Source organism: Rhipicephalus microplus, chromosome 2, assembly GCF_043290135.1.
Source record: "Rhipicephalus microplus isolate Deutch F79 chromosome 2, USDA_Rmic, whole genome shotgun sequence".
Taxonomy (NCBI): Eukaryota; Metazoa; Arthropoda; class Arachnida; order Ixodida; family Ixodidae; genus Rhipicephalus; species Rhipicephalus microplus.
In genome coordinates, this window is record NC_134701.1 from 43924996 (window position 1) to 43948831 (window position 23836).

The 23836-nt window shown below is 46.4% G+C and overlaps 1 pseudogene; it reads left to right on the forward strand.

The window, feature by feature from the left end:
• LOC142788947 (transient receptor potential cation channel subfamily M member-like 2) overlaps positions 1 to 23836 on the forward strand; it is a 1303464-nt pseudogene that overhangs the window by 1230148 nt on the left and 49480 nt on the right.

The following is a 23836-nucleotide window of genomic DNA, read 5'->3' on the forward strand; positions in this document are numbered from 1 at the left end:
AAAGTTCAAGCAGTTAAGCACAGCACTGACAACAAAAAAACAGTCCTCAGGTTTGCGCATGAAATGGCTTGAGGCGCACAACATGGACGACTTCAGGTCAAGCATGGTGCCGTTGAGGGGTCACAATGCCGTCAAGAATACCTTCGTAATCGAGCCGGCCGAGACGCTGGACTACGCTGTATAATCCAAAGTACCGTCGCAGAAATTTTTCACTGAGTCCAGGCGGCGTATTGGTGCCCGCAACAAAGCTCGGTGGCCTGGTTGGCATTGCACGAAGTTTGTCAAATGTTGTAACAATGGCTATGCGTCGTCTGCTGATTTCTTATGCCAAGGTGGGTGAGTTGACGAGCTTCTTCAGCGCACTGAAGGTGGATGGTGGCGTCGAGGTTTTCTTCGTCAGCGACACTTCAAACACGGCGTCGAGCGTCGTTGCCAGATTCCTTGCGTAGACCAATTTGTATGGTGTCGTCTGCGTCGTCTCCTGTACGGCGGCGTTTGCGAAGGTCACCTATGAAAGGATGGCATCACACGTCTTGTGTTCTACGTCGGCTTACAAAACCAGCATGTGAGGGAGGTCTTACTCAGACGCTCGGTCTAGCCTTTGGTTTGTGGGTGGTACGTGGTGATACGGTGGTGGCTTGTCAGGCTGTATTTCAGGATGGCCTGAGTGAGGCCAGCAGTAAATGCCGTACCTTGGTCGGTGATAAGAACCTCGCGATATTTTGTCAAGTGACGATGTTCTAAACAAAAAAACTTGGCTACCTTAGGGCCACTGCCTTTGAGTAGGCCTCTTGTTTCAGCGTATCCGGAGAGGTAGTCAGTTGCTATGACTTGCTACCTATTTAAGCAAGTAGACATAGGGAACGGCCCCTACAGGTCTATTGCAATCTGCTGGAATGGTAGCCGGGGAAGGTGGATTGGCTGGAAGAATCCTGTTGGTCTTGTAGGTGGTGTCTTCTGTCGTTTACAGCCTCAGCAGGTCCTCACGTAAGGAGGGACGTCAGTGGTGAGGCATGGCCAGTACTACCTTTCTTTTATTCTCGAAAGTGTGCGGGAAACACCAAGGTGTCAATCCATCGAATCATCGTGCAGGCCTGGTCGAGTTTTATTCACAGAGTACAAACACCACAAGAAGGTACTTGGCTCGAAGTGGTGAGAAGTTCTTTTTTTTCGGAGAAGGCAGTTTCACAGCGAAAACGATGTAAGCGCCTGTTTGGTTACCTTTGGAACAACGGAGCTCCTGCCCTGGAGGTATTCGTATAGGCCCTTAAGCTCCGGGTCAGCCCCCTGTCGTTCAGCGAAGTCGTCTGCAGTTATCGTTCCCAAGAAGCAGTCGTCATTCAAGTCGTGGGGCGGCGGTGGGTCGATGGGGACACGGGACAGGCAGTCGGAGTCGGAGTGCTTTCTGCCGGGCTTATAAAGGACGGTAACGTATTCAGTAGACTCAGGCTTCAAAGCGCAGGGTGACCTGAGGAGTCCTTCAAGTTAGCTAGCCAACACAAGCCATGGTGGTCGCTCATGCTTTAAAGCCAGCTGAAGAAGCACGGACGAAACTTTGACGACACCCAGATGATGGCGAATCACGTCTTTTCTGTTGTTGAATAATTGCTTTTAGCCTTGGAAAGCGACAGCATAACTAATAACTCTTAACAGTTCATTTGTGTTGTGGGTCTTCTGCACAAGGACGGCAGCGAGACATGCGCTGCTTGTGTCAGTGAACACTTCTGTTTCGATGTTTCTGTCTAAAATTGCGAGCAACGAAGGCATCTGCAGGCGTTGTTTTAGTTCCTGAATTGCTTCCTGCTGTGGCGTTTGCCACTTAACCTCGACGTCGGTCCTCGTAAGGATAGTAGTGGCTTAGCGATGCCGGCAAGGCATTTTGACGAACTGACTGTATCAGACGCACAGGCCGAGAAACCGAGGCGCGGCCTTCTCGTCGACGGGCGGCGGAAATGCAGCAATGGTGGCTGTCTTCTGCGGATCAGGTTTTACTCTGGACTTGCTAATCACGTGTTCCAAGAAAAAAAGTTCCTCGTATGTGACGCTGCAATTTTCTTGCTTCAGGGTGAGTACAGATGTCTTGATGACTTCAAGTAAAGCTTCGTGGTGATGACTTCAAGTAAACATGACTTGAAGTAAAGCACTGTGTTCATAACGCATAGAAAAGTCACAGGTGTTGAGCAAAGACCGAAGGGCATGAACTTGAACTTGAAAACGTCACCTGGTGTTTATTCGGCCGAGCTCTTTTGTGGCCCGTAAACTGCTGGTCGAGTTTAGAGCGATGCCCACTGGCAATGATTGCGGCGATCAGAACGTCGGCCGTCGATCAGCTGATAAGCGGCGAAGCGCTTTGGCATGTACACTATTGACATCGAATATTCTAGCGTTCTCACTGTTTATTTCTTTATTCATTTATTCAGTACCTGCATCGGCTTTGCAGGCATTCCCGCAGAGGGGGGGGGGCTATACACGTCACTGGATCAAATTGTTATTAACTTCTACACACAAAGCGTAGTAAAAATAACCATTACAATAAATTTCTACAATATTTGACGAAAGAGCTTTCCACTCGTTCGCAGTTCTAAAAGAAATGAATAACGTAAGTTCTCACTTCTCGCAGAGGCACCGGTATAAGCAGGCCTTTGGTGTGTAGCGACACCACGGACCCGAGCTAATGGGGGATTTTGATCTCTTCCCACGCATAGCCGTGCGTGGCTTAGCCGTGTCCCGAGAAAAGGGGATCCTGGGGGTTCCTGGGTGCTTGGACCTACAAGGCTTCCTGGCAGAGCCAACACACCCCTTTGGCCCGGCTTCACGTAAATGGCACCCCGGAGCTGACTCACCCAGGGGAAATCGGCAGTCACCTTTAGTGTCTGTCTATCCCACTTTATCTTCGCATTTTATCACTTTGAATCTTTCCTGTTATCTCCTCACTTCTGTTTACTTTCATGTTCCAGGCTGCGAAAGGTAACCTTGTGTATGTTCCCTCTCTTGGTAACGTAATATTGGGCTATGGTGGCTTGTACAGCTGGCGCTGGCATGCCTTTTTATAATTGTGCTGCCGCATTCCCGTTTTGGGCTCGATGGTGGGTGAACGGCATGGCTGCCGAATTTATATATGCTCTATAGCCTCTTTTTTCATTTCCTAAACTGTCTGAGCACCCTCCTCCTAAGAGGAGGCACACCGAAGCCACAGTGATTGTCTTCATAAAGCCAAAGGAAATTTTCCCGCACTTTCATGTGATCCACTGTGAAGCACAAGAAAATAACGCAAGAACAAGCTCTCCGTTTGTCATTTTGAAATCCCTCAGCCGTGCTCTTGGTTCAGGGTATCAGGCTACACGTATGGCTATTGGGGACCTTCTTCTCGAAGTCCAAAGCAAGGCCCAGTACGAAAACCTGATGAGATTCACCTCTTTTGCAACCACACCTGTATCTATCACACCGCATTATTCCCTGAACAGTTTCCGAGACGTAGTGTCTGATCAAGACCTAATTAACCTGCCAGAGAGTGAGCTGCTTGAGGGCTGGAACGAACAGCACGTAAGGCATGTACAGAGAATTAAGGTTAGGCGTAACAACAAAGAAACCCCGACAAAGCACCTCATTCTTACATTTTGCACAAGCAAAGTTCCAGAATATATCGAAACAGGCTACTTGAAGTTAAAGGTGCGAACCTACATCCCCAACCCCCAACGTTGTTTTAAGCGCCTGTGTTTCGGCCATGGTACTCAGAGCTGCCGCGGCCGTCAAACCTGTGCAAAGTGTAGTTCGCACGAACACGCTACAGACAAATGTGAAAAAGCAACTTTCACTGCACGAACTGCGATGGTGGTATCTCCGCTTACTCTCGCACATGTCCTACATATAAGCATGAAAAAGAAATACTCACACAGAAAGTAAATGAGAACATCTCGTTTAGGCATACGGGCAAGCGTACTAATGCAGGGTCTTTCGTTCGCGCAGGCGGCACGAAAGGGGGCAGTACCACCAGAATCCGCGGCGCCCGCGCGTACCACACAATATTGGTGGGTGACAGTACCATTCACTTCCTCAGTCGACGTAGCACAGGCTCTTCCGCCACCAAAAGGCTTGCAGGCCTCCGGACCTGAAGCCCCAGAGTCTTCTTTTTCGACAGATAGCCCCAAGACTTCCGTTCCTGCACGCGTGATCCGCGAGCGGGCATCCAGCACCTCCTCCGAGGTGATGGGCACGACATCAAGTCGAAAGGTGTCTTCCGCGCCGAAGTACAGGCATGGCTCTTTGGAGCACACCAGAAAGTGAAAAAACATCATCACGGGGCCTGACAAAGACTCCTGACTTAACGCATCACTTCTTTAGTACACAAAGCACTCATTTACACTGATATTGGATACTTAAATATTACAATGGAATGTCAGAGTACTGCTCAGAAACCGCGACGATATCCAGAAACTCTTACAGGAACACTAACTAAAAGCGCTGTGTGTACAAGAGGCACGCCTAAATTCCCGGAACACCAATTTTCTACGTCAATATTGTTACGGGAAGAAGGTGTCTGAAAAATACCTTTAATTTTGGTAAACAGGCAGGCATACAATAAGGAGCACGGTCTGCACGAGCTCGCCCTCAACATCGTCCTCTTTTCTACAATGTTCATTTGTGGCACCCCGTAGCATCACCCCCGGCGGCGAAGGCACCATCTCGGTGCTTGGTTGGTCCGAGTAATATCACTTCAGCCGATTGACGTGAACAACATCAGAACACGATCGCGCGCTGGTGGCGTTAAGCGGTTCAATTTCATATGTCACGTCGGTGACTTGGCGCACCACACGGTACGGACCCGAGTACGGTGAAGTCAGCTTTTCGCACAGGCCAACTCGCCGCGACGGCGTCCAGAGAAGGACTGTGTCACCTCGACTGAAGTGGACATCACGATGGCGCGCATTGTAGACCTGTCGTTGTCGTTCCTGCGAATCGCTCAGACGCCGGCGAGCAATCTCACGTGCCTCTAGAGCTTTAGAGATCACATGGCGGGCATATTCTGACGTGTGGCTAACGGCAGGAAAGAGCGTGTCGAAAGGCAACGTAGGTTCTTGTCCGTACAGGAGGAAAAATGGCGAGAAACTTGCAGTGTCATGCTGAGACGTATTATAGTCAAAAGTTACAAATGGATGGGCGGAGTCCCAGTCATGATAGTCGCAAGAAACGTACATGGCGAGTATGTCTGTGATGGTTCTATTAAGCCGCTCCGGAAGCCTGTTGGTTTAAGGATGATACGCCGTTGTGAACTTGTGCTTTGTAGCGCAAGAGTGTAATATGTCTTGGATAACTTGTGATAAAAAGTAGCGACCCGGATCGGTAAGCAGTTGCCGAGGAGCGCCGTGGTGTAATATGACGTCTTCCAGAAGAAAGTCAGCGACGTCGGTCGCACAACTGGTAGGAACAGCCCGTGTGATGGCATACCGAGTGGTGTAATCCGTGGCGACTGCTATCCACTTGTTTCCGCTGGCTGATAAAGGGAACGGTCCTATTAAGTCAACACCTACCCTATAAAATGGTTCGGGTGGAATCTGAATGGGCTAAAGGCGTCCCGCTGGAAGGGTTGCTGTTTTTTTGCGGTGTTGACAAGATTTGCATGAGGTGACGTAACGGCAGACGGATCGGTAAATGCCAGGCCAAAAAAAGCGACGTCGAACGCCGTCATAAGTTCTTGAAACTCTCAGGTGACCAGCTGTCGGAATATCATGCAACTGTGCAAGGACAGTCTGACGCATGTTGTGGTATGACCAACAGCCGCTCAGGTTCGTCAGGATGCATGCTGTAGCGATATAAAACGCCATCTTGGAGCAGGAACATACGGAGTGACGGAGGAGTCGTGGGACCACTTAGCCGAAGGATTATATCTCTGAGGTTAAGATTATGGCGCTGCTGATCTCCGATGTTTCTAAACGCGGAAAGTGCCAAAACGCAAGTAGACTCATCTCTCTCATAAGGTCTGCTTGGTCTACTGGATGACGCGACAAGCAATCAGCATCCTCATGGTGGCGACCTGATTTGTAGACAACCGTGTAGGAATATTCCTGTAGCCGTAGAGCCCACCAGCCGAGACGTCCACTAGGATCTTTTAGGGACGACAACCAGCATGAGGCGTGGTGATCAGTGACAACTGTGAACGGGTGTCCATACAAATACAGCAGAAATTTAGCCACTGCCGAGACGAGTGCGAGGCATTCGCGTTCTGTGATGGAGTAATGTCGCTCTGCTGGCGATAAAAGACGGCTAGCATATGCAATAACGCGCTCGCAGCCATGCTTTCGTTGTGCCAAAACGGCTCTGATTCCGTGGCCGCTGGCGTCGGTACGCACTTCCGTTGGAGCGCATATATCAAAGTGGCCGAGAATCAGTGGCGTCGTGAGTCTACTCGTCAGTTCAACGAATGCTCTGGTTTGTTCAGGTCCCCACACAAAAGTCACATTTTTTTGTACTTCCGTGAGTGGGCGTGCGACGTCAGTGAAATTCCGCACAAATCTACGAAAGTAAGAACAAAGGCCCACAAAGCTTCGAACATCGTTCGCAGAGGTTGGCACAGGGAAATCTTTGACGGCACGGATTTTCTCAGGATCGGGACGAACACCAGAAGAATCGACAAGGTGTCCAAGGACAGTGAGCTGCCGGCGGCCGAAGTGACATTTGTACGAGTTTAGTTGGAGCCCTGCTTTGCGGAAAACCGAAAGAATTGTTGAGAGACGCTCGAGGTGAGTTTCGAAAGTTGGCGAAAAAACAATGACGTCATCAAGGTAGCATAAGCAGATTGACCACTTGAAACCGTGAAGAAGAGCGTCCATCATTCGTTCGAATGTAGCCGGGGCATTGCATAACCCGAACGGCATTACTTTGAACTGATAGAGCCCGTCGGGAGTTATAAATGCCGTCTTTTCACGGTCCAGATCATCAACTGATATCTGCCAGTACCCGGAACGAAGTTCGATGGAAGAAAAGAATTTGCTCCTCTAAGGCAGTCAAGAGCGTCATCTATTCGCGGCGGAGGATACACGTCTTTTTTTGTAACCTTGTTAAGATTTTTGTAGTTGACACAGAAGCGCCAGCTGTTATACTTCTTTCTCACAAGCACAACGGGCGAAGCCCAAGGACTTGAAGAAGGTTCAATGATGTCTCGGGCAAGCACCTTGTCGACGTCTTGCTGGATCACGTGGCGCTCGGTGGAGGAAACCCGATATGGTCACCGGTGTACTGGATTTGCATCACCGGTGTTGATCCGATGCTTTACGACGGTCATTTGACCTAGGGGTTGGTCGCAGAGATCAAAGACGTCTTGATACGACGCAAGAAGACCATGAAGCGCAGACACATGCTCGACCGGGAGATCAGAGGCAATCATTCCAGTTATGCAGTCTAGTGTACTGCGCGAGTGAATACTTGCAGATGACGGTGTATCCTCTGTTAAGGCCGATATTTGGTAGTCGCCGACCGGTTCAAGGGTTGCGAGGGATATTCCTCGTAGCAGCACTTCAGAGCAAAGTCCAAAGTTCACAGTAGGGAGACATGCCACGTTATCCTTCATTGTGATGATGGTAGGGGGGAACGCAACATTGAGCGAACAGAGTACTGTAGGATCAGGTGAAATGACATATTCGCCGTCAGCCACAGGTGGATTAGAAGAGACGTCGATATACGTCACAGCTCGACAAGATAGGCGAACAAAGTCGGCGGAGCATAGCTTTGGCGGCGCAGGATCAGGAGGATCAACGGCGTGTGGTAGGACGAGCTGAACAACACCAGCACAACAGTCAATTAGGGCGAAATGCTCCGACAGAAAATTGAGTTCCAAAATGGTGTCATGTGGGCAGTGGTCCAGTACGTAAAACAGAACAGTTGTATGACGTCCAGCAACAGTGACACGTGCGGCACACATCCCGGTGACCGCTGGTGTTGCACTATCAGCTACTCGGACAAGAGTGATCGGAGCAGGAGTGAGCACTTTCTTGAGTCGAGCACAAAGGCTGGAGTTCATGACTGATATGTGAGCGCCGGTGTCAATGAGTGCTGCCACAGAAGTACCGTCAACATTTACTTTAATCAAGTTGTTGTGTCCGGGTATCGTGTGTACAGGAATTTCGGGTCGGGTCGTCGAAGCAGGCTCACCTCTAGGAGCTGTGTCCGTCAGTTTTCCGAGGACTGGTGGCAGGAGAGTGAAGGGGAGCGACGTCGGTTAGTTGAGCGGGACATGCGTCCAGAGGGCGACGGGCAGCGGCTTGGTTGGGCGGACCTGGATGGCGAAGCATCATCTTGTGCCGTGTAGATCGGCATCCGACAGCCAGCAGGTGGGCGCCGGGTGTTGGCATAATGCGACTATGGCTGCCAACCCCAGGAAGTGCGGCAAATGACGTGAAATATGGCCGACTCGTCCACAGTTGAAGCAGATCGGCCTGTCATCGAAAGTTCGCCACTCTGCCGGGTTCCGGTAACGTGGGCGGTTGTTCGGTCCGCGGGACATATTAGGTGTACTGGGCAGTCGGTAGTCAGGTCGGTTAAAGGGGCATAGCGTCTGAAGTTTGGCGTTTGCCAGTTCCTGGCGTACGACACTTTTGATCAAAGAAATCGTGGCGCGAAAGTCGTCAGGGGCCTGGACTTGGTCAGACAGGGGAGATGCTGCTTCGATTTCGTGGCGCACGATGCACACAATATTGTCGAAAGCAGCAGGGGCTGGTGGCAGGCGGGCGTCCTCGCAGGTAGATGTTGCAGCCGTGTTGGGAAGACGCGAAAAGTGTGGAGTGATACGGCGACTTTTCGCGTCTTCGAAGCATCGGCATTCATTAATAACGTCGTCTACGGTCGATGAGTTTTGAAATACGAGGAGATTGAAGGCGTCATCGGCGATTCCTTTGAATATGTGCACGACCTTTTCAGATTCCGGCATCTTGTGATCAACCTTCCGGCAGAGGGCGAGCACATGTTGTATGTATGTGACGTGCGACTCGGTGCCGGACTGCAGTCGGGACGCTAGTTCTTTCTGCCCAGCACGACGACGCCCGATGGGCTTGCCGAAGAGATCAATGAGTTTCTGCTTACAGATGTCCCAACTCGTGATATCTTCCTCGTGGTTGAAAAACAAAACTTTAGCTGTACCACCAAGGTAGAAAATAATATTGGCCAACATAAGCGCCGGATCCCAGTTGTAAAGAGCGCTCACCCTTTCGTACAGCTGAAGCCATTCCTCCACGTCAGTACTGTCACTGCCCGAAAAGGTGCCTGGGTCACGCGGTTCAGTCAGGACGACGGTGCGGTTAGTATAAGCTGGATGTGGTGCTGTTGGTTGCTGCGTAGTTAGACGAAGCACGGTTGGGGTAGTCTTCGAAGAATCCTTCTGCTCGTCTTGGTCAGGCGTCACACAGGCAACCAAGGAACGTCCACTGCGTGGAATCGTCATGGTGTTGACTTGGGAAGACCCGCACTCTCCACCAAAACATTATGGGGAGAAGGTGTCTGAAAATTACATTTACTTTTGGTAAACAGGCAGGCATACAATATGGAGCCTGGTCTGAACGAGCTCGCCGTCCACATCATCCTCTTTTCTACAATGTTCATTTGTGGCAACCCGTAGCAATATGTAATATTCAGAAAGGACCACAATGACGCTGTAGCGTCATCTGGTGATGTGACCATTATAGTTGATCAGGGTGTAACATGCACACATCTACCACTACAAACATCCCTTGAGGCAGTGGCTGTTTCAGGAGTTTTTTGAACAAACTTGTCTCCATCTGCTCCCTTTACTTACCTCCACACTGCCATCTCGAAAAATATGAATTCCAGTCACAGATAGATGAACTAACTTTGTGTGTTCCTTCGGGACATGAATGCACATATTGGTCTAAGGGGCGGCTCATCACCGCGATGCACGAAGTCGTCTAGTCAAAAAGTACTTCTTTTCTTCGGGTGCGTGTCTGTTGAATAGCAAAAAACTAACATAATTTGGCATCGCCCACAAAACCTACTCATGCCTAGATCTCAGCATTGTGTCCCCATCGCTTGTAACTCTGCTTCAAAGGAAAGTCATCAACAATCCTTTCGGAAGTGACCACTTTCCGATCATTCTAAGTACATTAATAGAAAAATGTCTTTTACATGTTCCCAGATGACAGACAGACAAAGCGGACTGGGAAAAGTTCAGAGAAGCTACTCGCTTAAGTTGGTCAGACGTATGTCAATTAAGTATCGATGCAGCTGCAGACTTTTTGACAGCACTTCTCATTGATGCTGCAACAAAGTGTATCCCACAAACCGGACGGTCCAGCAGGTGACGCGTCCCTTTGTGGAACAGTGAGTGTCGGAATGCACGTACAAGGCATAATAAAGCATGGAAGCTGCTTCGAGACTCTCCAACAGGGAGAATCTCACGAATTTTAAATACGTAAAATCTCAAGGCAGGAGGACGCGCCGACAGGCCAGAAGGGAAAGGTGGCACAACTCAGACATCAATTCATATACACAGGAGGCTAAAGTTTGGAACATAGTTAGGAGAATAGCAAGAAAACAAGTACCTTCACTCCCTCTCGTAAACACACAAGGTGACAGCTTGGAAGATCAAGCAAACTTCCTCGGCGCACACTTTGAACAAATGTCCAGCTTGTCACAGTATAGTGAAGCTTTTCAAAGATACAAAACAAGAATTGAAGAGCAGAAACTAGAATACAAATGTACAAAACACCAAACATACAGCCAAGCTTTCAGCTTTGCTGAGCTCCAAACATCACTAAACTCCTGCACTCATTCCGCCCCAGATTCTGATCGTATGGTGTACGAAATGTTGAAAAACCTACCAATCGAAACGCAAAAAACCTTATTTTTCTTATACAATGCTATATGCTTTTCTGGCACTACCCCTACTTCCTGGAAAGAAGCTATAATTATTCCCATCTTGAAAGAGGGCCAGGATCCTTCCTCAGTTTTGAGCTTTAGGCCTATTGCACTTACAAACTGCCTGTACAAACTTTTCAAAAAAATTGACAGTGTGCATTTCGAGAGGGTAGATCCACCACCGACCACCTTGTTCATATCGAGGTACAGATCAAAGACTCTTTTCTCCCCAAACAAGATTTTCTCTCTGCATTCCGTCATTTCAGAAATGCTTACAATACAACATGACGCTTTGGATTAATAACACACCTGTCTCATCTTGGCGTGCGTGGCAGAATTTACCATAATCGAAAGTTACTTGTCAAATAGGACATTCCGTCTTTGAGTGGGCAGAGCTCTCTCCCAAGCATTTGTTCAAGAAACAAGAGTGCCGCAGGCTGGTGCACCTAGCTGCACACTTTTTATTATCTTAATGAATTTTTTCGCGCTTGGCCATCCCTCAAAATTTGTTTTACTGCATATATATTGATGACGTGCAGCTTGGGTTTAAGTCTTCTAATCTGGCCACGTGTGAGTGGCAGGTTCAGCTTGGTTTGAAAAAAGTCTTCAATTGGGCAGAAGAAAACGGGTTCCGACTGAATGCACAGAAAAGCAAGTGTGTTTTGTACTCCAGGAAAAGATATCTCTATTCCGAACTCGATAATAAACTACATAGGCAACGTCTTTCTGTTAATACAGAACACAATTTTTTAGGCCTAACCTTGGACACCAAGCTAACCTACATACCACAGACAAAGAATCTAAAAAAGAAGTGCATAAAAGCCCTGGTTTTTCTAAAAGTGTTGTCACGCACTACGTGGGGTAGTGACAAGTGTCAGATCGATTCGCATACTAGCCTCATACGTACTCGCGTAGATTATGGGGCAATAGCATATCAGTCTGCGACACCTACTGCACCTAAAATGCTTGACCCTGTTCATCATCTAGGCATCCGCCTGTTTACTTGTGCTTTTCGCACTAGCCTTGTGAAGAGCCTGTATGGAGAATCGAACGAATGGTCGCTCCACGTACAAAGAGAGATGTTACATGTATTTTTAAATATTATCTTGAGGTTAACGCAGAAAATGAACATCCTTCACATTTCACAATTAATGACATTTCAAGCCTTACTGGGTTTGAAAAACGGCCTTCTATGAGACAGCCCTAGTTACTTCATTTGAGGGGCCTAGCAAGGAAAACCGTTGTGCCACTTGAACACCGTTTCGTGGCTCCCACAGTAAGCCTGCCATCGTGGCAGTGTCAGGCAATAGATTGTGACGTGTATTTCTTGCAGGTTACGAAGCACGCACCAATTTCACATATTCAGACATACTTCCTAGAACTACAACAGAAATACACGTGTTCTGGGTTCTTTACGGATGCCTCTAAGAGCAGAACTTCTGCCTCGTACGCAACCATTGGCCCATTCTTTTTCGAAGGCAGACGTCTGCACCCTGATGCAACCATTTTCGCCGGCGAAGCTTATGCGATACTTGCGGCTGGTAAACACATTAAACAAATAAATCTAGAGAAGGCAATTATATACACACATTTCCTAAGCATATTAAAACCTTTGAAAACTTTATAAAAGCAAAAACCCTGTCTTGTCTCGCTTCAATTGCTTTTGTGCGCAGTCTACTCATCCAAGCGACATGTTGCCTGCTGGGTGCCAGGATACCGCGAAATACATGGCAACGTTCTGGTGGACCAGCAAGCTGGATCCGCCAACAAAATCACTACCAATACATCAACTCTTGTGCTCCACTTGAAACATTTTCTGAAACGAAACTCAGGCGTTATTGGCAGCGCTTACGGGACGCACACACAGGTGATAAATTGCATGTCACCCAGCCGCAACTTGTTCGTTGGCCACAAGTATCAAAACCACGTCACACAGAAGTAATACTAACAATGTTAAAAACAGGACTTACATACACTAAGCATTCAATTCCTTTGCCTGGTAGCAATCCAGCTTTGTGTGATAGATGTGGAGAAGCGCTCACCGTACTTCACATTTTAGTCTAGTGTAAACAATTAGGCATGCTAAGAAGACAACACCTTCCATTACACTACCGACCACAGACACCACTTCATCCAGCAATGTTCTTCGGTAGGGAATCACTTTTCACACATAAATCCTTGTTGGCTTTTTTGAGAGAACTTCGTATCTTTCATGTGACATAGCCGGGCATTCCGTAGCACGACCTCTCTAAAGAGGTGTCCGCTGTGGTGGCTACACTGAACAAAGCACTTGCCTCGCAACCCTTGAATGCAAGGGTGTGAATAATCGAGGCACTTGTGTTACTGCCATACACGTTTACCACAGTTTTTAATGTCACGAACTTTCGTCATCTATTACACTACACGCATTTCACAACATGATCATGATTTTGTTACTTCTATGTTATTACCCACCTTAGCGCGAGAAATTTTAAGGCCCTTATAAAGCCGCTAATCAGAATTATTTTCTATATCTCTAGTCCAATGAACTGGCGCTCTTTGGCCATCAGATGGCCCATGTGAGCGTTTCCTTGTAAAGGTGATAATTGACCATGTTAAAACGTGTAGAGACATCTCCCATGCATACTCCACGCTGAAACTTTATTTAAGTAACTCCTAAGGTCTTAGAATTTAGAAGTGAATCAGAATCACTAGCGGTGACGTAGTTTCCTGAAGAATCTATAGTGTTCATGAAGTGAGAGTAATCTTAAAATGAAATTATCTACTGCCGTTCTGAACCTTTTCGAAAACTGTGGGCGCGACTCGCGCTGAGAATTACTGACAATTCAATGAGGCAGTAACAAACTTGAGGAGACAATGTGGCAATACAATCAACCCAACGAAAGTATACGAGATGTTATTGTAAGAAATGGTAAATATAGATCGGAAGAAAACGTACAAGTGATCATTGGTCAGCTGCCCGCTCGTAATAAGTTCACGTGGTGCGTAACGCCAGAGAGGCTGATAAAGAGTGTTCTACACTCACCGCCATGGCTACAGGTGCTCCCAAGTTTCATGCTAACTGACGCGCCGAAGTTTCATGCGCATGCATACCTCATCAAGTGAACGGGGGGGGAGATCCGCCATGGTAGTTATGTAGGTAGAGCATCGGGTGCGTTATTCGAAGGTCCCAGGTTTGGTCCCTGCCTAAGGCAAGTTATTTTCTCGTCCACTTTTCTTCCTTCCCATTCACATCAAAATCTCTTCTAACAACATCTCCCACACTTGCCTTGGCTTTATTGTCTATAAGATCTCATTAGGACTAGACAAGGAGAAAGAGACGTTTGCCAGAATACTTTACAAAGCTAAAACTCCACGCAAGATTCAACGAATGTCACATGAATGTCAAACTGCTGCAATTTTCGCAGGCTCACGCTAATATTGGAGGATATAGACTATCAGCGCGCTCTGCTTGATCAACTCCACGGCCAGGTTCAGGAGGTTCAGCGGAAAATCTCCTTGTCTGTGATCCAGCTAGAAACGCTGAAGCAAGTCTCCCTAAGAGCAGGTAAAGTCTGCACATGCTTCCTTTTGGTGTCCGTCTTGACGCACGGAATATTTTTACGCTGTATAGTCGTATTCAGTTACTTTACGAATACTCTTCAGACTAGGGCGTAACTAACGGCTATCACAAAAAGGGTATATTGTTAGGAATGTGCGGCGTGCTCACGAAGAAGTGTGTTTGTTCCGACATTCATGGCTGGTTTTGTGAAACCATTAGAACCGGGAAAACAGTTTTTACAAGGTCTCCTAATGAAAGCCTCCTTTATGCACTCCAAATGAATTGCATTGTTTCCAAGAGTGCCAGTAGCGGATATAGCTTTATTTTATTTATTTTTTTATTTACAAGATAATTCAGGCCTAATAAGTGTCCGAGTAGGAGGTACAAAAGAGTACAATGTAAACATATGTAAAATAAAATGAAAGAAACGCTAAGGTTATACAATGAACACAATGCATTGACAGGGTTAAAAAAGGAATTGCAGAACTGCACAATTGGAAGCAGGAATCACAAATCATTTTATAAACACAAAAATACTACAAGCTTAGAGAATGCATTACTAAAGTAACAAAAGATGCGCAAAGAGTAAGCACATATTCAACAAATATTAGCATTAATAGCGTCAGTGTTGCATAGACTAGCTATGGATAAGTCATTAGTTAGCGATGCTACATAGAAAACAAGAGTGTGTAAAAAGCTTAGTTTTAGAAAGATATGGCGTCAAAGATTCAGCATGATGATTTCTTGTTTGTCGAGCTACAAGTGGCTTCAAGAAAGGATTGACTAATGAAAAATGGTTTTTATTCTTCACAAAAAACTAAATAATTTCTATAAATTTTCATTCGTAACTGTAAGGTTTGAATGTTACTAGCTAGCATAGGGCTAGCTGCGACATCGGACCAGCGATATTTAAAAAAATAAATCGGACTGTTGTACGTTGGACGTTTTCTAGGCTTCTCAAGTGGGAAGTTTCACTTTTTCTCGAGCCCTCGTGTTCCGCAACACACATACTCGTGGACGAAATAAAGTTTAATTTGATGTGATTTGTATATTACGTTCGGTATACGGCTCCCACACGGTACATGCATTAGCCCCGAGAATGAACACTGGCGCCACTGCAGTCACGGCGAAGTGACGTCACAGCAAGGACTCGCCTGGTCCGCCGTGCACCGATGCGGGCCGACGGTCGCTTCTTTCCCAGCCCTCTGTGCACCCGCTCTGCAGCGATACAGTAATCATTTCTTCTCAATTTCGAGTAGTAGATCACTAAAAGTACAAAGTAAAGGTATTTATTGCTGTTAAAAGTTAACTAAGCTGCAGAATGTGTGGACCCACTTTGAAAGTGAATGTGCAGGACAGAAAAACATTAGTTAGTTTCAGCATACACGTACTCCACGAAATCAATTCTTAGAAAATGTTTGTGCGAAATGGGTCTGACTTCCCTATAACTTGGCATAGACTATGCCATTGAACATTCGTATGACAGCATTACAAATGAAATCAGCACGTTTTCAGTTTACGTACAGCAGTGTGGGCATCTTATGTCTGCCTCTGCAAATGATGCAGCTCATTAGACAAATTTCCGCTATGGAATTCAGTATAAATTGAATGGATCAGTCTTTCATACAAAATCAGTTATTGTACGAGTGGATACCACTCTGATAACGATTAATTTAAATATTTCGTATGTGCATGGGCGCGCAAACGGAATACTAACTCCGGAGCTATCGTTTGTTGAAAACACTTCGTTAAATCTTTCTCTTAACGTCCTTAAGTCACTGAACTGTTAATAAGAAAATAATTGGTTATTGGCTCTAAACTGCTTCAAATTGAGCATTTCTTACATGTGTGACACACTACCGCGTGCTGAACAAGCTCCATATTTATTTATTCGTACTTGTCAAAGAACGGGTGGAGTCGTGCAGCATAATATTTATTACTGTGTGTAGAATCTTTTGCTAATTGACAAAATCACATTCTTTTCATTTTACTTTGCATGCCAACTAACCTTCCGCAACCCCAAATAAATGGGCTGGGACAGGTCACCGGCGTCATAAATGCGGAGCATTTTATAGTCGCAACTACTGGATAATCTGCAGTAGGCGGTGTGGTCGACACTGCCAGTGTGCATGCTCGCGTCTCGTGCAGAATGCTCCTATCTCGTGCTAACTGTCGCTCCTCCCCTTCCCTCACCTTGCAAGACCAATGCAGACAGCGTCTGCTAAAAAAAACGAGTGTTGGCGCTGCACAACCATTCACTGGCCACCTCGTATATGTAGGTATTGGATCGCGCGTTTGGAATTCAGTCAATTGTGCCTTTATTGGCTTTCGCTTGACTTGACAATTCGCTTGACTCGAGTAGATGCGTTAGAAGCAACATTACCTTTAACCAGTAAAGGGGCACAACCCTGTCAGCGCCCCACCCCTCATCGAAGGCCATGTTTCTCTTTCATTCAATAAATAAGAATAATAAAGACGAAGTAACAATTAAGCATTCCCGAATCATACCCAAATACGCAGCATTCATGCGACACCCCAAACACCCTGGAACACACCTACTCAATTCCTCCTCGTGGGAAAATGCCGGCCGGTTTTTTTTTTTTTTTTTTCACTCGAGACTCCACTCGGCGTAGCATGGTCCCTGCGGCTATCGACGTCGGTGGCAGCCGGTGAAAGACTTAATTTTGCGTGCTACCGCGACGCCCCCTGTCGGCACACTAAGAAGTATATCAAGGAATGCTAGATTAGATAACGCATGCATTTCCGAATCATCGATCGCTCCTTCCAGGCAACGCCTCTTGTATTGCTTTATGCCAGGGCAAACGGGCGCTCATCAACGGAGGCCGGGGGTCCACCTTAGTTCAGGGAGTGGTCGTGATGCAACGCTACATGATGGGTAGATCTATTGTTACTGCTACCTTTATGTAGCAGCTATGCACGTCTTTTTTTCAACGCCGCCAGCAACGACTCACTGTGGAGAAGCCGAAGCACAGGCCGTGCCCGGAGAACAAGTCTGCACCGCCAAAAGCAGTCTCCATGCACCTAGTATCGCTCACGTAACCGTCGAGCGCTCAGTAGCTTGTTAGCGAAGAACCGGTGCTTTTATTTGCTTTGCTTGACATTCATGTCCTAAAGCTTCCAATACAAACTTTTTGCGTAGATTCGGCACTATGTTCGAAAAATACCGAAATATTCCATGCTGTAAACTTAGTGAGGTGCTCCTTCTGTCTCGAATGAGATACATTCTGTGCTTGCCAGTTGTTACTCATCCTCCATCATTCGCGCCACTTGCTGTGGCGGCAGTGGCGGTGCACGTTATTTGGCACTACGCGATGCATTTGCGTTTTTTGTTACCGGACAGACAAAAAAATATTTTGTACTCCCGTGGCACAGTCCAGAAAGCAGGTGTTCCTTCGCTGGTCGTTGAAAGGCCAGGCACGTCACAGGTCAGGCTTAAGCAAAGTTGCCGCAAAAACAAAGCGTGGCTTCACCGTGTAAATATAGTGGCGAGCTAGGCAAGACGGCGGACTAGTTCGCAACTCTGCTCCCGTAAGGAGCATGTGCCATCAGCACCTTTCACTGAAACACTCTGACGCTGTAGCCTCGGCTCGCTCGAACTGAAGCAAGCACCACCAAGTGTTGAAAGTGATATGCTTGCTGCAGTTGACGATAGATAGAGTGTGTGTTGGTTTCACTTATGCCCGTATTCACAAACGCTTCTTCACTCAAGGGCTCCCCTCGACTTGACGAAGTCAAGGTGGAACGTGCTCCTCCACTCAAGGGGCCGCTGCGTTTCATGAACGCTCCTCCACACTTCCTTCGCCAAGGGAGGCCTTGGAAATGCTCCCTTCACTTGAGTAAACTGCATGCGCCGAGAAAAGCGCCTGATAGCGAGAGTATTCGCAATTGTGATTAAGAATTGCCTATCTATGTACATTAAAAGAACGTCTTTTCTAGTTATTCTTTTTTCTAAATTGACATTACAGCAAAATGCGTGCATTTGAAGTGGTAGTGTTGTTTCCCTAAGCCTTGTGCTGATAGAGTTAGCGAAACCCTCCTTCAAGTCTGGCAACAGCCGAACCCAGGCAGCTGAACGAACAGTTGATGGCATTTCGTCTGCTGCTGAACGTGTCTACCTGCTTAGTTTATTTTGTCTTGTATGCGTCAAATATTTGCAGTTTATATTTACGGTAGTGTTTGCGTGTGTGTCGTTTGAGAGCCTACTTTCGCCGGGGTGACTAACGAACTGCGTGAGTGATGATAGGAAGCGCAATAGATGGTTTGTTGCTTTGTTTACTTTCGCTTTACTAAGAGCCTTCTGATCACTAATGTAGCCACCGAATTGATAACGCGGTGGAATGAGTATTTTTTACTATATATCACAGTATGTTGGCGTGCTTTTAGCATTCACCACCGCATTATGTATAAGGATTACTCGTACGTAAATTCGTTCTCGTTACGGGAGTACGTGCACAGTTCCTAATTTCAGGGGCCTGTGCAATGTTTATTTTTCTCATTTACTGCGAATTTTACAGCGTAGTTGTTTCTCTGCGTATAATAGGAAATTTTAAAGACATTGCTCGCACCTGATATTCAAGGTTATACCAGGGTAGCGTTAAAAACTAGGCATGTTATACTCGTGGCTGAGCGTTCGAATTAGACTGCTACGCAAGTTAAGAAAAGCGATCGTGTGCCTTTCTTTCACTATTGGCGAAAAATAAATTTTAAAGTTGTTTTCTTCATTTAGTAGCATATATAGTCGGTTAACAGGGACTGGTGTGTGTGTGTGTGTGTCAACTTTAACATTTTAAACTTTCAAGGAATAAGTTATTGTTTTTGCATTGTTTTTCTATTTGCCCTGCATTTGTGGATGCGTCTAATTTGACAGATTCGCATAGAAGTCACCTTTAAATTTGTGTAGCTTCTGTCTCCAAGTTCACACAGCGGCAACGTCTTAAATTTTTTTCCCGTCTCCTTCATCTGCATGCTCAGAAGCACAATCGTTCGTGCATGAATGAACTTCGCACTATTGTTTTGGATTTTATTTGCAATATAACTACTGGAAATACGTGTTGAAAAGGATCGTGGTGTCTCTGTTGCATTCCAAAGCCCCGGCACAACATAAATTATAGGGGATGTTTTATTTTTTTGTAAATCATAAAACTGAAGCCGCGTCTGCCCTTTGGCGCTGTTCTGTTTTAAAAACTATCCTGTGGGTTCTCTCAACCTTCGAGAAAGTGTCGTCAAGAGCAGCGTATATTATTCTGCTGATTTATTGAAGACCAGTGCAACAAAGCGGCGAAAAATGCTCAAGAGTATTGCAGTCATCGCTGATACATCTGGTCAGAACCCTGTAAATAAAATATTCGCTATTGCTGCATCATTAGCAAGTCTACCAGTTAGAACCACGCCATGTCAGTTCCGTGGAAGAGGAGTGGTGCTGCTTTATATAAAACAAGTTTAATTTTCCCAGAACTGCTTTCCTGTAAAATCGGAGAAGTGGTTTTTGCAGTCTTGTCTCATCATGAAAAGACAAACACGACGATAATTATGTATTAATAATTGAACAAAACAGAAGTTGTGAATGGCAAATGGACCTTTATTACATGTTGCTGATGAGAAGCAACGTGGCAAACATAAGAATGCAAATGAAAAGTGTTCATCAATCAAACATATGCAACCTACACACTGTAAAGATAAAGTACGAGCTCGGAGGACATCATAAATAAGATTAACGAAGTAGACACCATAGCGCGCCTAATGCAGTGTAGCTGCACGCATTCACTGCTGTTTTTGTGCTTTTGTATACAGTCGTGCAAACTCTGCAATGCATTGATAATACGGCAGATTCGAGGAGGCCTTTTCTCTGTGTTCTTTTGTCGGCAGCTGGTCCCCTGCACAAAAGAGGCAAGAAATAATATTAGAAAAACGTAATAGCTTGGATACAAAAGCTGCATTTTTTGTTAATTCTAGCTGTGCACACATTCATTAGTATGTCTCGCGTTCATGAACAGACATGGTCGAAGTATTGAGCTTTGACTATTTTGACATATGTTTGGCTCAGGCACTTGGGCAGCTGACCAGGCATATGGGTATATGATTTCATTATCTAATTGCACGAATCAGTTCCATAGCTAGCAATTCTTCTTCGGGGGGTAGGAATGGGGTTAAATTTAAAAAAAACAATCTCATTATGTATCTGCTTTATTTATATTACATATATATGTTTGCGTTTTCATACGACACTTGACGTACGTTTGCGTACATGCAGGTTTTACAGAGCATGATCATCTGCTTGATCCCCTAAATGTCTACTTGGTTGTTCATTGGTATTGTGAGCTGCATAGACACTGTTTAAAGAAGCAATGTTTCACGCGTAGTAGCTACAGCAGCACACTCATTGCGCCCAATGTGTTGTGTTGTGCTTTTCTAAAACTGTCTTTAATAGTAAGCTGACCGAAGCAGGAAAAAAAATAAAAAACACAGGAGAACTTACCTTCTCATTGGTACAGATGGCCGTCTAACAGAGGTGTGCTTCGTCGTAATTTCGGGTAGGGCAGCAAAGGTTCACCGGAGAGGAAGCCACTCTAAAGTACGGTGAACCCAGCGCATCAAAAGTTTGCTATGCCGCTCACTTGTCAAGCTTTCGCACCACGCTTGAACTGATGCGGTGTGCGAGCTTCATCAAAACACTTCAAAGCACTGGAATCCACAGTAAGTCATGGAGCACTCGCACGAAGAGTATACGCACACACGAAGGCAGGTAATCCACTGGCTCATGCACGGAACGCAACACATCACGGCACTGGTGAGTGCTCCTTTTGACACCACGCCCGCTTGTCCCGGCGCCACAGTAGCCGTTGCTGAACCGTTCGGAGACAGCTCCGTAGTAAACGCGCACCGTCATTGTCGAAAGAACGCGGCGGTGGCAGCCTACTTGATCGAGAAACGCCGTCAAAGCGAGACGGGCTCCGCCATGAACGCGATGCTGGCGCAAATATTTCACTCGAGGGACGATTCAAGGTAGCTCGATCGCTTGCTTGACAATCTCGAGAAACGCTCAAGATTTTTTCAAGTGAAGGAAGCCTTTCAAGTGAAGGGCGGTTTGTGAATGGGAAAACGCCACTTAAGGAGCGTTTCGAGTGAAGGGTCGAGTGAAGGAGCGTTTGTGAATACGGGCCTTAGTGTTGCTGTATATGCTACCTAAAGGTAGTATATGCAGTAGAGTTACTGTATATGCCACCGCTAAGTAGCGGAGTTGCGTTACTGTTTTCCGGGCGCCGCTCACTCCGCCTAGAGGAGTTCAGTGCCTCTACTCGCCGAGCGCCATCACGTGGTCACAGGTGGTTCATTTGCACTGCGGAGAAGCCCACGCTACGCAGATTCCGGGCAGATCAAGCCGGGTTGGCCACAGATGTTGTCATTCTCGCTGCGCTTCTTCGGTAATGTAGCCATGCTGCCTGTTTGTCACTAGTAACGCGGCAGAAAATGCATTCTGTGTTGAATTGTACTACGTAGAGCCCATGCGCTTAGACGCTGGTGCCGCGGGTGTTGCTATAGAAAGATTAGTGTTCAGTAAGAAGCAATAAACGCTTGGCAGATGTCGTCTGCAGGATTTTCTCTTGGAGGTGCAAACCATTGTTGCATCGCGGTTTAAGGAGACCGAGAGCACCGGTCTAGCTTGGTTGAGGGCCAGTGCTGTTGTGGCATTGAGGTAGGCAATTCCCCCTTTTCTACTTCTCTGCTGACGCCCATGCGCTTGGCTTTTTTTTTTATTCCATGGCCCCTCAATCCTTGCTCTATTTGTATTAACCACGGATGCAGTAGTGAATACGTTATACGTGCAGAGTTGACCAGCGTGTGTCAGCTGCATACGCCCAAATTGGTCTGCGGGTTAAAACGCTAAAAATAAAGGGAGAATCGAAACTAGAACTATTTGAATCGGCAAGGTGTTGCTGGTAGTTTGTGAATCGAATGCAGCTTTGGAACCTAAAGTGAAAAGGATATTGGACATGACATGGTTGTTGAGCAACGATTTACAATAATTGTCGTGAGCCGCGATTGTAATACGAGAGTAATACGAGAGCCACGCGTAACGTGTGCGTCGCACGGCCACTCTCGATCGCTATCCAGCTCGATTCAGTTGAAGACTGCAAGGCTTTAGCTGGTTAACTCACACAGTTAACGAATGAGACCAACGCAATGAAAATATGCCATTTCTAACTCCCTCGATAGCGAGGAAGAGTGAAAAATAATTTTATGCGCATAAATGGGAAAAACAGCATAAAAGAAGCCGAAGCTAATGTGTGGCCTACTATAAATATGCATATGCATCACTGGTTCAAGGAGCTGAGGCACGTTTTTTCCTTTTACATACCAGAAACGTAAACATAAAATCAAGGCTTCCAGGCGTGACCAGAACAACTGAGTTTTTCTCGTACTTTCATAAAAATAGAGAGAAAAGAAAACGAAAAGAATAAATAAAGCAACGCTTGTAATCTGAAGTGTGAGCGCTGCTCCAACGCAGGTGGTGAGTGGCTTTCCCGCAAGACATTTGAACTGGAGATGGCGTACCTTGGCGCAACTCTGCTACCGAAAGGTAGCATATACAGTAACTCTTGTTTCACTAGTAAACTTCTCTTTTCAGTCTGCCTGACCGGCGGTACGACTGCACTCACTTGGCATCCCGTTTGAACGCGATGGGGAAGACAGGCTCACTATTACGATGCGTTGCTCACCACCCTAGTGTAGAAAGGGCAAAGTTCCGGTCGCTCTGGCGGGCTGCGCTTGCTTGGTTTTCTCATAGCGTGCACGGAAAACGTGTTTCTTGGGGCTTTTATTTCGCATTTCACACGCTATGGGCGCCGCTCCTTCATCATCCTGGAAAGCAGGCATGCACTCCTGCTGCACATTTAGCCGCTGCAAAAGTTTGAAATTGTCGAAGAGCTGGAAACTACCCGTGAAGTTATACGGTTTACTATGCTAGTACGAGGAGTAAAGGCGTCAAGAGCGGATTATGGCAGTTCATAGATACTTCCACGGTTTTGTCACATTAAGAATCTTTTGTCCTGCACAGTATTATTACAAACTAATAACGGGGAGAAACTTCATAGCCGGACACATATGAAAAGGAAGCACGTTTGTAAACTGTAGCAACAGCAAATACACAATCACTGTGCATTTAGAGATTGGGCATAATCTTTCCGAGACAACCATTTGTAATGATAAAGTAGCTAAGCTGCTAGTTTATACACCACTGTTATAATACCGTACCGTGAGCCCTGCAAGTGCTTTATTCATCTTATGGCTGTAGACATCACGTCGCCGCTCAGTGTCAACAAATTTATGCTGTGTGTTCTCGCTGTGCGTTTATATGTACAGGTATTTCAAACAACCCCCACCGATAAGTCAGCAGGCTGGCGTGTTTTGATGCTT